Genomic DNA, 10,995 nt, shown 5'->3' on the forward strand with positions numbered 1-10,995 from the left:
GAAAACCCCTGGAGAAGAGTGGTGAGCTCTCCTGGCATATCCTCATGTAGGCAGGTCCTGATGATAGCCTGTCACTCTTCTCTGCTTACTAAGCAGTCTGACATCAATTCTGACATGGTCTCGTTGTACTTCCCTCCTTTTCTGTGCAGGTCGAATCAAATCCCCAATCATATTCAAGATAGATCCAAAGTGGGATAACCAACTGGGAGTATGTGACTTTGCTTGTGGAAGAAAATTCCTAAGAAGGTGGGCCCTCCCAGAACGGCAGTGTGATCCCTTTGCGCATGCTCAGAGACTCGTCCTGGGCCAAGGTGGGGCTTCACCTTCACTGCCTTCTGTATGGGGAGGACTTCAGGTGGTTGTTTGGGTCCTAGTGCTTGGAGAGTCTTAGATGTCTTTGGTAGTTCCCATAGTGAAGTGGTTACCTCAAGCTGGAGTGATAGGTCCAGTCTGCTTTCTCTCAAGGTACGGTGGCCCCCCCCCCCTTTTTTTTTTTTTAAACCTCTGTTCTCCACAGCTTGTCTGTATCTATTTTAATTTGTTCTGGGGTTTAACTTCAGTCCTTCTAAACGTCCTCTGGGTAATTGTATATTCTAACTGTGAGTCGCTAATAAATAGCATAGGAAATGAGGAGGAATCAAAACAAAAATCTTGATAGAAGCATTTCTTAGTCATCAAATCTTGGAGCATTAGGGAAATACAAATGAGATTTCTTTTCAGACTTTCAACTAGCCAGGGGGTATATTTGAAGACTTCAAAATCTTTTAAAAAATAAATTATGGTCCCCCTCCCCCATGAAGCAGGATTGAAAACATAATGGGCTGAGGAATTTCCAGAGTAGTCACAGGCCCTCTCAGGGGACTATGGACAGTGGGTTTTAAAAACGTGTCTTTGAAGTAATTTTTCATGGACGTTTCAGTTCCAGCGGGTAGACTGCACATGGGTCAAAATAAGCATTCTAACTTAAAAACAACAAAAAGGAGACAGGACTGAGTTTTGCCTTGAGCTAAAGAGGAGGTCTTGCTCTGGGACAGTAGCAGCTGCGAACACACAGCAGAGCAGAATCAGGTCTATCAGGGACTTTCTCAGAGAACACTCTAGGCTTGACCAGAAAAAGAATATATCTATATCCTCACGCATTTTTCTCTCTTCTCCACAGCCCTCACCCTCTCTTCTCCCATTCACCAGGCCCCGCAAGGCTGTGTCAGGCGAAATGTCAAGAACTCCCAAGCAGAATGCAGTGCATAGAGTGAAAGCCACTTGCCAGATTCTCTTCCTCTGCAGAAAGCTGTGTCCCCGTCGTGGGCTGAACTGTGTATCCCAGTTCTTGTGTTAAAGCCCTGTCCCTGGTACCTCAGAATGTGACTGTATTGGGAGAAAGGACGTTTAAGGAGGTGATTATGGTTGAATGGGGTCATCAGCGTGGGCCCTGATTCCAGAGGACTGGTGTCCTTTTAAGAAGAGGAACAGCCACCAGGGATGGGAAAGCACAGAGGAAAGGCCAGGAGAGGACAGCATGAGAAGACACTGTCGGCAAGCCAAGGAGTAGCCCTCGGGAGAAACCAAACTTGCGGATGGTTTGATCTCGAATTTCCAGCCTCGTGAACCATGAGGGATGAATGTCTGGTTAAGGCCCTCCCGGCCTGTGTACTTTGTTGGGGCAGCCCTAGCTGACTGAAATATAAAGCTGCTCTCTCCTCCTGGCCTGGCTGTCTCCTCACACCCAGAGCCACAGGAGGAGCCTGGGATGCAGGGTAATACAAGGAGGAAGGGCAGGGGGGCACCTGTCCAACACTCCCCTCAGAATCTTTTCTGTCTACAGTGGGTGCCTGGACAGAGTGAGGGACAAGCCTATCTTTGCTAGGAATATAAAGGCCTCAGGGGGTGCCAGGAATGCTCAGCCTGAGGGGTCCTATGGCTGGGAGCAGACTAAGGTTAATTAATATTTGGCCTGTGGATCCAAGGAGAGGGAAATCTTTTGTGTCCATGAGAGGTGCTGCGTAGTAGAAGGGAGAAGCTCAAACCTGAATTCCACCCTGAGACCTGTCACTTTCCTAGTCCACACTCACCTGGCTCCAGGTTCTCTGTGTACAGAGCTTAGGTTACTGGTAGGTCAGCCCTTCTCACGCTGAAATGTGATGTGACTCACACAAGCTTTGTGTTAAAATGTAGATCTGATTGAGTAGGTCTGGGTGGGGCCCATGAATGTGCATTTCCAACCAGCTCCCAGGAGACACTGATGCTGCTAGGGGTTCACATCTGAATAGCAAGATGGCATCTCCAGGCTCATTCTAAGCAGCCTCTCGGCCCCTCATCTTATCCTCTGCTTAACAAGCCTGTATAGTTCCTGGTTAGTCCAGATGTTGGGACAGCAGGAGACTGAGGCAAGCAAGAAGAGTATGGATGAGGCCAGACCCATCAGATCTGGACCAAGAGGCTCCTCACTACTCTGAGACCTCAGATGAGAGCCTTAACCACCTAGAGACTCAGTTTTGTTTTCTGCAAAATGGGTCAGTAGATTTACCTCATGGGGGTTTGTGTGAGTGTTGATGAGATAACACATATAAAATGCCTAGAACAGGACCCGGAGCATTAGAAATAGTCAACAAATGTTGGTCCCCTTCTTCTCTTACCTAAACCCAAGAATCTCACAATCTGTGGGGAAGTCCTGATTTGGTGGAGAAATTTCAAAGAACAATTTATATTTCATAAGATAGAACTAAAATTATTTTTAGTGTTTTGCTAACTTTAGACAGAAAAGGAAAAAATGAATTATCCAGGAGTCAAATGAGGATTTGATGGTCAGAAACTTTTGGGGCAGAGGTTGAGGGTCTTACCCCAGTATAGGACAGGAGATAGGGTATTGGACTGTACTGGGGGGGGGTGGCTAGAACTGAGGCCCCTGCATAAAGTCTAGAGCTTCAAAGAGCTGTCCCTTTCCATTTAGTAGAAACTAACATACTCAAGAATTCTGTAAAAAAAAATTGCTATTTAGAAAAGAGGAGAGAGGAAAGTCATCTGTGAAAAATTGAAATGCCAGGTCTATGCACACACAGATGTGCAATCCAAATTTGTACTACCAGCCTGGAGTGGGAATTCCAAGTAGAGAAATAAAATAACTGTTCAGGACCATTAAAGTCCTACATATCTAGCAGAGGCAAATGTGAAATTATTGCTGTAGGGAAACTTTTACAACCCAAGAGTCAAGGGAGTCCCACAGAAAAAAACAGCCTCACTGAAGATGAGCTGACCATGAGAATTGAAAACCAACCACCCAGGAAAACAAACCACAATGAGACAGAGTCCACAGATGAAATAGAACTAGCACCTTCAAAAGTGAAAACAGTACATTCATCTGAAAAGAACAATGGTGTAAGCATATTTCAAAGTACTGAAGAGCTAAGAGAATGAATGAAAATCACAATAAAAAGATTAGTCAGTATGGAAAATGGTGAAGAAGTTCCTCAAGTGAAAAACATTGTCCTTGAACATAAGGACCCAGTGGGCAGGATAAAGCACAGATTACATACACAGCTGAAGAAATAGTAAATTGGAAGGCAGTTCTGAGGAAATTAAATAGAACACAGCACAGGAAGGAAAAGATATAGAAAGATCAGCTAAGAGATGTGGGGGGGGAGACTGAACAGATTCCTTGAAATGCAAGTTTTAGGAGAAAATACAGTAAATGAAGTACCAGCAATACTTGAAAGATAATGGCTGAGAATCTTTCAGATTTCAAGAAAAATGCACATTTTCATTTATAGGAAGCACAGGAGTTCTGAGAAGAATGTATAAACACAGAACCATACTAGATTAATTAAGACTGGAAAATATGAAAGAGATAGAAATTCTCCGCTCAAAGATAATATACTGATGATAGATTCTTTACTGCAACAATTAATGCCAAAACAAGAGAATAATGACATTTTCAGGAAAGCAGGGACTACAGAAGTTTCTCCCTTAGAAAGTCATCAATAAGTTCACTACTAAAAGACAGGCTACAGTAACGTGGATATTAAACTCAAGCTAGGAGTCCGTTGCCAGGAATAATAGAGACTAAAAAAAGGTGGTAAGAATATTGGGAAATCTGAAAGAGCTTTGACTGGAAAAAAAAAATAAAACTTTTGGAAGGCTTAAGGACAAGGCACAACTAAAATACTAAAAAACAGTAACATGGTAGGTGAAGAGTAGAATCAGAAATGATGTGTTTCAATACCGTCTTGTTCAAGAGGTAAGTAAAAGTAGTGACTAATTTTATATTAATTAACTTAAGTATATAAAATAAAATTTTGAGAGTGACTACAAACATAGAAATAGAATGCAAACTTCAAAACCATTAGAAGGAAAAACAAGAAAACTTAATCCATTTGACAGAAGATAGGAATAAGAAGTAAGGAAACAGTGAATAAAAGAACCTGGTAAAGAAGGGCGCCTGGGTGGCTCAGTTGGTTTGGTGTCTGACTTCGGCTCAGGTAGTGATCTCAGGGTCCTGGGATTGAGCCCCGCATCAGGCTCTCTACTCAGCAGGGAGCCTGCTTCACCCTCTCTCTCTGCCTGCCTCTCTCCCTACTTGTGATCTCTTTCTGTCAAATAAATAAATAAAATCTTAAAAAAAAAAAAGAACCTGGTAAAGAAAAAACACTGATTAAGATGGTAACAATAAGTGCAAACAGGAGTAATTGCAATATAAACTCTATAATTTGCATTATAAATTGAGGGATTTTTATGTTTGATTGTAACAAAGAAATAAAACAAGACTTAACCCTAAACTTCCATCTAGAACAAAATGGCAAATGGCATTTCTTTCTCTGACTTATTTCACTTGGTATTATACCCTCTAGGTCCATCTATGTTGTTGCAAATGGCAAGATTTTATTCTTTTTTATGGCTGAGTAATATTTCCAAGTAATATTCATTTTTTTTAAAGATTTTATTTATTCATTTGACAGACAGAGATCACAAGTAGGCAGAGAGAGGCAGGCAGAGAGAGAGAGGAGGAAGCAGGCTCCCCGTGGAGCAGAGAGCCCGATGTGGGGCTCGATCCCAGGACACCGGGATCATGACCTGAGCCGAAGGCAGAGGCTTTAACCCACTGAGCCACCCAGGTGCCCCAGTAATATTCATTTTTATGTGTGTGTGTATATATATCACATCTTCTTTATCCATTTATCTGTCGTCACTGAGGTTGCTTCCATATCTTGGCTATTGTATATAATGCTGTAATAAACATAGGTGTGCATATATCTTTTCAGATTAGTGTTTTCATTTTCTTTGGGTAAACTGCCAGTAGAGGAATTATTGGATCATATGGTAGTTCTATTTTTAATTTTTTGAGGAACCTCCATACTGTTTTCCAGACTGGCTGCACCAGTTTGCATTCCCACCAACAGTACATGAGGGTCACCAACATTTGTTATTTCTTGTGTTTTTGCTTTTAGCCATTCTGGAAGGTATATAGTGATATCTTAGTATGGTTTTGATTTGCATTTCCCTGATGATAAATGATGTTGAGCATCTTTTCATGTGTCTCTTGGCCATCTGGGTGTCTTCTTTGGAAAAATGTCTATTTAGGTCCTCTGCCCATTTTTAATTGGATTATTTGCTTTTTTGGTGTTGAGTTGTAAAAATTCTTTATATATTTTACATATTAACTCCTTATTGGATATGTCATTTGCAAATATCTTCTCCCATTTTGTAAATGTCCTGTTTGTTTTGTTAATGATTTCCTTCGTTGTGCAAAAGCTTTTTATCTTGGTATAGTGTCAATAGTTTAATTTTGCTTTTATTTCCTTTGGCAGAGGAGACATATCTAGAAAAATATTTCTATGGTTGATGCTTGTGTTTTATTCTAGAAATTTCATTTCAGCTCTCACATTTAGGTCTTTAATTCATTTCAGTTTGTTTTTGATTTCCCTCATGTGGAATTTAAGAAACAAAACAAATGCACAAAGGAAAAAAAGAGACAGACAAAAGACAGATTCTTAAATCTGGAGGAGAAACTGGTAGTTGCCAGAGAGGGTGGGGGATGGGGGAATTAGATAAAGGGGATTAAGAGCACACTCGTCTTGATGCGCAATGAGAAATGTATAGAATTTTTGAATTATTATATTGCACACCTGAAACCAATATAACACTTTAAGGTAATTAACTTGAATAAAAAAATAAAGTGGCAAAGAAAAAAATTAAAAGAAAAAGATGGGAAAATATACCATGGAAATACTAACCAACAAAAAGCGATCATAGCAATATTAATATTAAATAAAAGGTAAAGCATTTTAGAAATTAAGCCATTTATTACTTAATAATAATAATAAAATATAATATAATAAATATAAAAATATAATAAAATATAATAATAATAAAATCTATAGTTTTCAGCAAGATATAATTCTTCTCAGCTTGAATATCAATAACACCATAGTCTCAAAATCTGTAAGTGGAAACTCATACAATTATAATCAGAAAAAATAAATTTATAGCCACAGGGGGAGAAACTAATAAGTCAACCAGCAAAGCAATAGTAAGGATAAATAAGATCAGAAAAGTTTTTAATAAGTTTGATCTAGTAGCTATTTATATAAATTCAGCATCTAACAATGAAAGAATACATGTCATTTTTAAAAATTGTGAGCGTGCTTTTTCTTTTTGAAAATCTAGTTTTATTTATTTTTTTGAAGATTTTTATTTATTTATTTGACAGAGATCACAAGTAGGCAGAGAGGCAGGTAGAGAGAGAGGGGGAAGTAGGCTCCCCACTGAGCAGAGAGCCTGATGCAGGGCTCGATCCCAGGACCCTGAGATCATCATAACCTGAGCCGAAGGCAGAGGCTTTAACCCACTGAGCCACCCAGGTGCCCCGAAAATCTAGTTTTAAAGTCATCATTTATAAGTGCCATTAATTACAGTAGGAGCAATTGTAACTCAGCCTGTCCTGGGAGTAAAGTCTCTCCACTTATTTGGGGGAAAGGATGTGGACCACAGCACATGTGAGGGGACCGTCATAAATGAGATAAATATATGAGTTAAGGCAACAAGAGTTACATAGTCAGTGTCAAAATCATCTGGGTTTGAATCGTAGGGTCACTGTTTATTAGCTCTGTCACTTTGGGCAAGTCACTTAGACTCTCTGAGTCTCATCTTTTCTCATCTGGGTAATGCGTCTAATAACAGTACCCCAAACCAAAACTTAGTGCTGCAGTGAAGCTCAAATAAGATACTGTATTTTAAGTGTCCAGTTTCATGACTATCTGCTCCTAAGTGTGTAATAAACTAGCTGTTTTCATATTTATTGTTGTTACTCTAAAGTCTTTTACTTCTGCCCAAATCATTGAATATGTTATATTATTATATACTGAAAAATACTATTTTCTGTTTATCAACTGTCTTCTTTCAAGAACTTGGACTCTGAGTTAAATATTTGTGTCCTGAACATCTTTTTGTTTTGAGGTATTTCTTTATGTGTTATGGCAAAATTAGTGTACCATTATTTACATAAGAGAAGTGAAGATCCTCAGAAAAAAGGTAGATTCTGTTATGTTGGAAGGACTATGTTAGCAAAGCAATGACTCTTCAAAAATTTATAATAAGGACTCTGCACATGGGCAAGCAGATGTTGAAATTGTTACAGAGGCCAATAGTAACCATGAAGTGTTTTTAATCATAACTCAGAGTTTGGAGACACTTCCATCTTATCCACAGCATCACAAACACAACACTGCTGGGCAATTAGAACTAAGGGAAGAATTTTTTCGAAAAGTTTCTTCCCATCTTAACACCAAAGTCCTCATGCAAAACCTTGCTTTGAGACCTATGTCCTCCAGATGGATAAAAATTCATTCGATACCAACTGTGGAGATTGCTTCTGAAATGTATCCATTTTGCCTTTCAGGAGCCAGAGTAACAGTGACCTGATGTTTTCATTCCAATGCTGCTGGGATCTCAGTCTGGAAGGTCTGCTTTCAAAGCATATCCTGGTGGGACAGATTTTCCCGGAGTCCACATTCACTAGCATGAAGCTGTGGGGTTCTTGCCAGGACTGAGAGCTGAGTAGAAGGCTTGGACCAGAAGGAAAGGAACCTGTCTGTGCCCCTGGGGGAGCTGGTGTCCAAATGTCTGTTATCAGTGTAAATAAGGTTTCATTCAGAATGGTCCTGTGCCAAATGTCTTAAACGCCAGGGGTGGTGAGCAAGGCAGGGGTCTCTGCTACCTTAGAGTTTGGGAAGCATTTCAGGGCTTAAGGCAGGGAGGGGTACCACCTGGGCCTCTAGCTCTCTTCAAAAATGTGCATTTCCCACTCCTGGAGTCCTTTAATCATTGGTCAGTTTCAGTTTCTGGTTCCGAAGGGTGCCACTTCTCAAAATTTCCTTTGTAAAATCTGGTGGTGGTGTTTCTGTTTGCAATCTCATACCCTTTGTTAATTTCAAAAACTTCAACCGTGCCATCCTGTTACATGTGAATTGGGGCAATAGTTTTCCAGTTTTTTCTTTCTTATTTTTTCTTTTTAGATTTTATTTATTTATTTGACGGAGATCACAAGTAGAGAGAGAGAGAAGGGGAAGCAGGCTCCCCACTGAGCAGAGAGCCCGATGTGGGGCTCGATCTCAGGACCCTGAGATCATGACCTGAGCCAAAAGCAGAGGCTTACCCCGCTGAGCCACCCAGGCACCCCACCAGTTTTTTGTTTTATTAAACTGATAGAAATGTCTAATCAGAAAGGTATGGAAATACCGGTCTAATCTTTTTGCTGCTTAGCTGAGTTATCCATTCTAGGAGAATTCTGGCCTTACTATCCCTAAGTTTCCTTGCCTCACAAATTACAGTAGAAAAGCAGAGTTTCAGGTTTTGAGGCAAAATCCATCATTTGGCAGCCTGGCTTCCAAAAGAAAGTTCCAAATAATTCTCCTTCCAGACTCAGACATTCCAGGTCCTGTCACAGCTTAAAACGTGCCTTTTCTGTTTGGTCAGTCTGAGTTAAATTACTCTGGGCATTTTTGAATTTCATGAACAGGAAAAAAATAAACTTTTTCAACTTGAAAAATAAATGGAAGCCATTCTTTTTGGCGGCAGATAACTCCAAAAGATGTGACCTTTCAGAGTTCATACTGCCCAAGTGGGTTGTTTCCTTGGAGGACTAGAATCTGCATGAGTTCAATCAAGTTATGTCAGGGAGAAAATGTTAAGTGATGGAGGAAGAAAAAATATTTGTAAGACAAGTAAACTTTGGAAATAATTATTCTCCTCAATTTCCTGTAACTTGCTCTATGCCCGAGTTTCAATGTTGTTCAGAATGTTTTATGTCATTTTAATAACCAAAGTAGTTTCGATGAATAAATATAATGATTTGATTTAGAAACAGTGATTATGGTGGCTGGAAAAATAAGTTTCTTTAGAAAATGGGATCATTTTATAGTTGCTGGGGAAGACAGATTTGTGTCGAATATTGTGTAAATAAATCCAAATGGCACTTTTCCCCTGGGTGGATTTTTTTGGTAATCAACCTACCAGCTTCTGGAAATGGACCATTATGCAGATTTATAAAATACAACTAGATCTTTTCACCTTGGGATGTTTATCATTCTTTTCCTTGGAAATAGAATCCTGAAACGAAAATCTTAGTGGCAATGCTCCATGAAGAGTAAGGCCATAAATGCTTCACTTGGCAAAAGAGAATTAAAAAAAGCTGAGAGCTACTCAGAGAAATATTAACTCAATTTTGCGGCTGAGATATTAGGGATTATCTTATGGACTATATTTTACTGATCCTTTATTATAGCGTTGCTATGGGCATTCAGACTTTTATTGCTCTTCCTGGGCTCATTGGTGAGCGTAGGGGTTTTCATGAGGAGCAAAGATTGCTGCTTCTCTGCCTCTGATGGGCACTTCCCTCCCCTAGGTGAGACAGACAAGCACACTGATAGCCAAGGCACAGAGGTGAGGCACGTCGTGGGCCCCAAAGGGACTACTACTGGCCAAAATTTTAAAAAGTCATCTTGGAAGCTTACAAAACACTCTCACATTCTCCAAATATTTATTGAGTGCCTGCTATAAGCTAGTCCCTCTACATTCATCATTTCATTTTAATTTGGAATGTTTCACCCAACATTGTAAAGTGAAACTCCACGAAGATTAATACCAAAAATGGTTTCATGATAGCTCTTATCTTTGCTGGCACCATGCATGAGAAATCCACATAAAGCAAGAGGTCAGATGTCAAAGGTCCAGGAGACACCAAGAAAAACACTGTGGGGGGGGGGAGAAGAAAAGAAAAGAAAAACCTAAGAGGAACAATTTTAAAAAACAAACAAAATAAGCCCAAAGCATAGCACAGGACCCTTGGGCCCAAGAAACTGTTTTGCAACTTAAAGGAAAAGCAAAGCAGAGCATCTTGAGAAAACCCCACATTTCTGAGGCTGAACCACAGCTGGAACGCAAGGAACAACTTTCATCCCCTGGAAAGGCTGCAACAGGGGACAAGGGTTCTGTCCTCAAGGGCCAGGTGAGAAGACCCCAGGCTCCACAACCGGTGATATGGAGAGCCCTCTAGGGAAGCCAGGAGAACACCAGAGACTCCATCTGCCATCATCAGAAAAGCAAGAACAAAACTGGAAACCAGACTCCCAAACAAAAGTTTTAAGTCAACAAATCAACAGAGGTTGATCCAGGATAATCCTGGGCAAACACAGCTGTAGGAATTAGCTGAGCACCTAGAATGAAGGGAAACGCTGTCTGATGCTACTCTGAACCCACTCGGGCCACCACTGTCTTCTGGGAGCTTCTGTTTTTGTTATTATGTTTGTTTAATATTCAAGAGCGTTACCTTATGTGCATTCCTGAATACTATACATTTTGACACTTGACTCTGTTAATGTTTTAATATCTCTTTCCCAGGTTCCTGTCCCCCAGAACTTGATCAGCCTTGAGGTTCCTTGTCTCAAACCAAAAAAGAAGAGTGAAGAACTGTGCTTTGCGAATTAATTTTTTTTTTTTTTTTTTGGT

Source organism: Lontra canadensis, unplaced genomic scaffold, assembly GCF_010015895.1.
Source record: "Lontra canadensis isolate GAN:19392208 unplaced genomic scaffold, GSC_riverotter_1.0 scaffold3, whole genome shotgun sequence".
NCBI classification, from domain to species: domain Eukaryota; kingdom Metazoa; phylum Chordata; class Mammalia; order Carnivora; family Mustelidae; genus Lontra; species Lontra canadensis.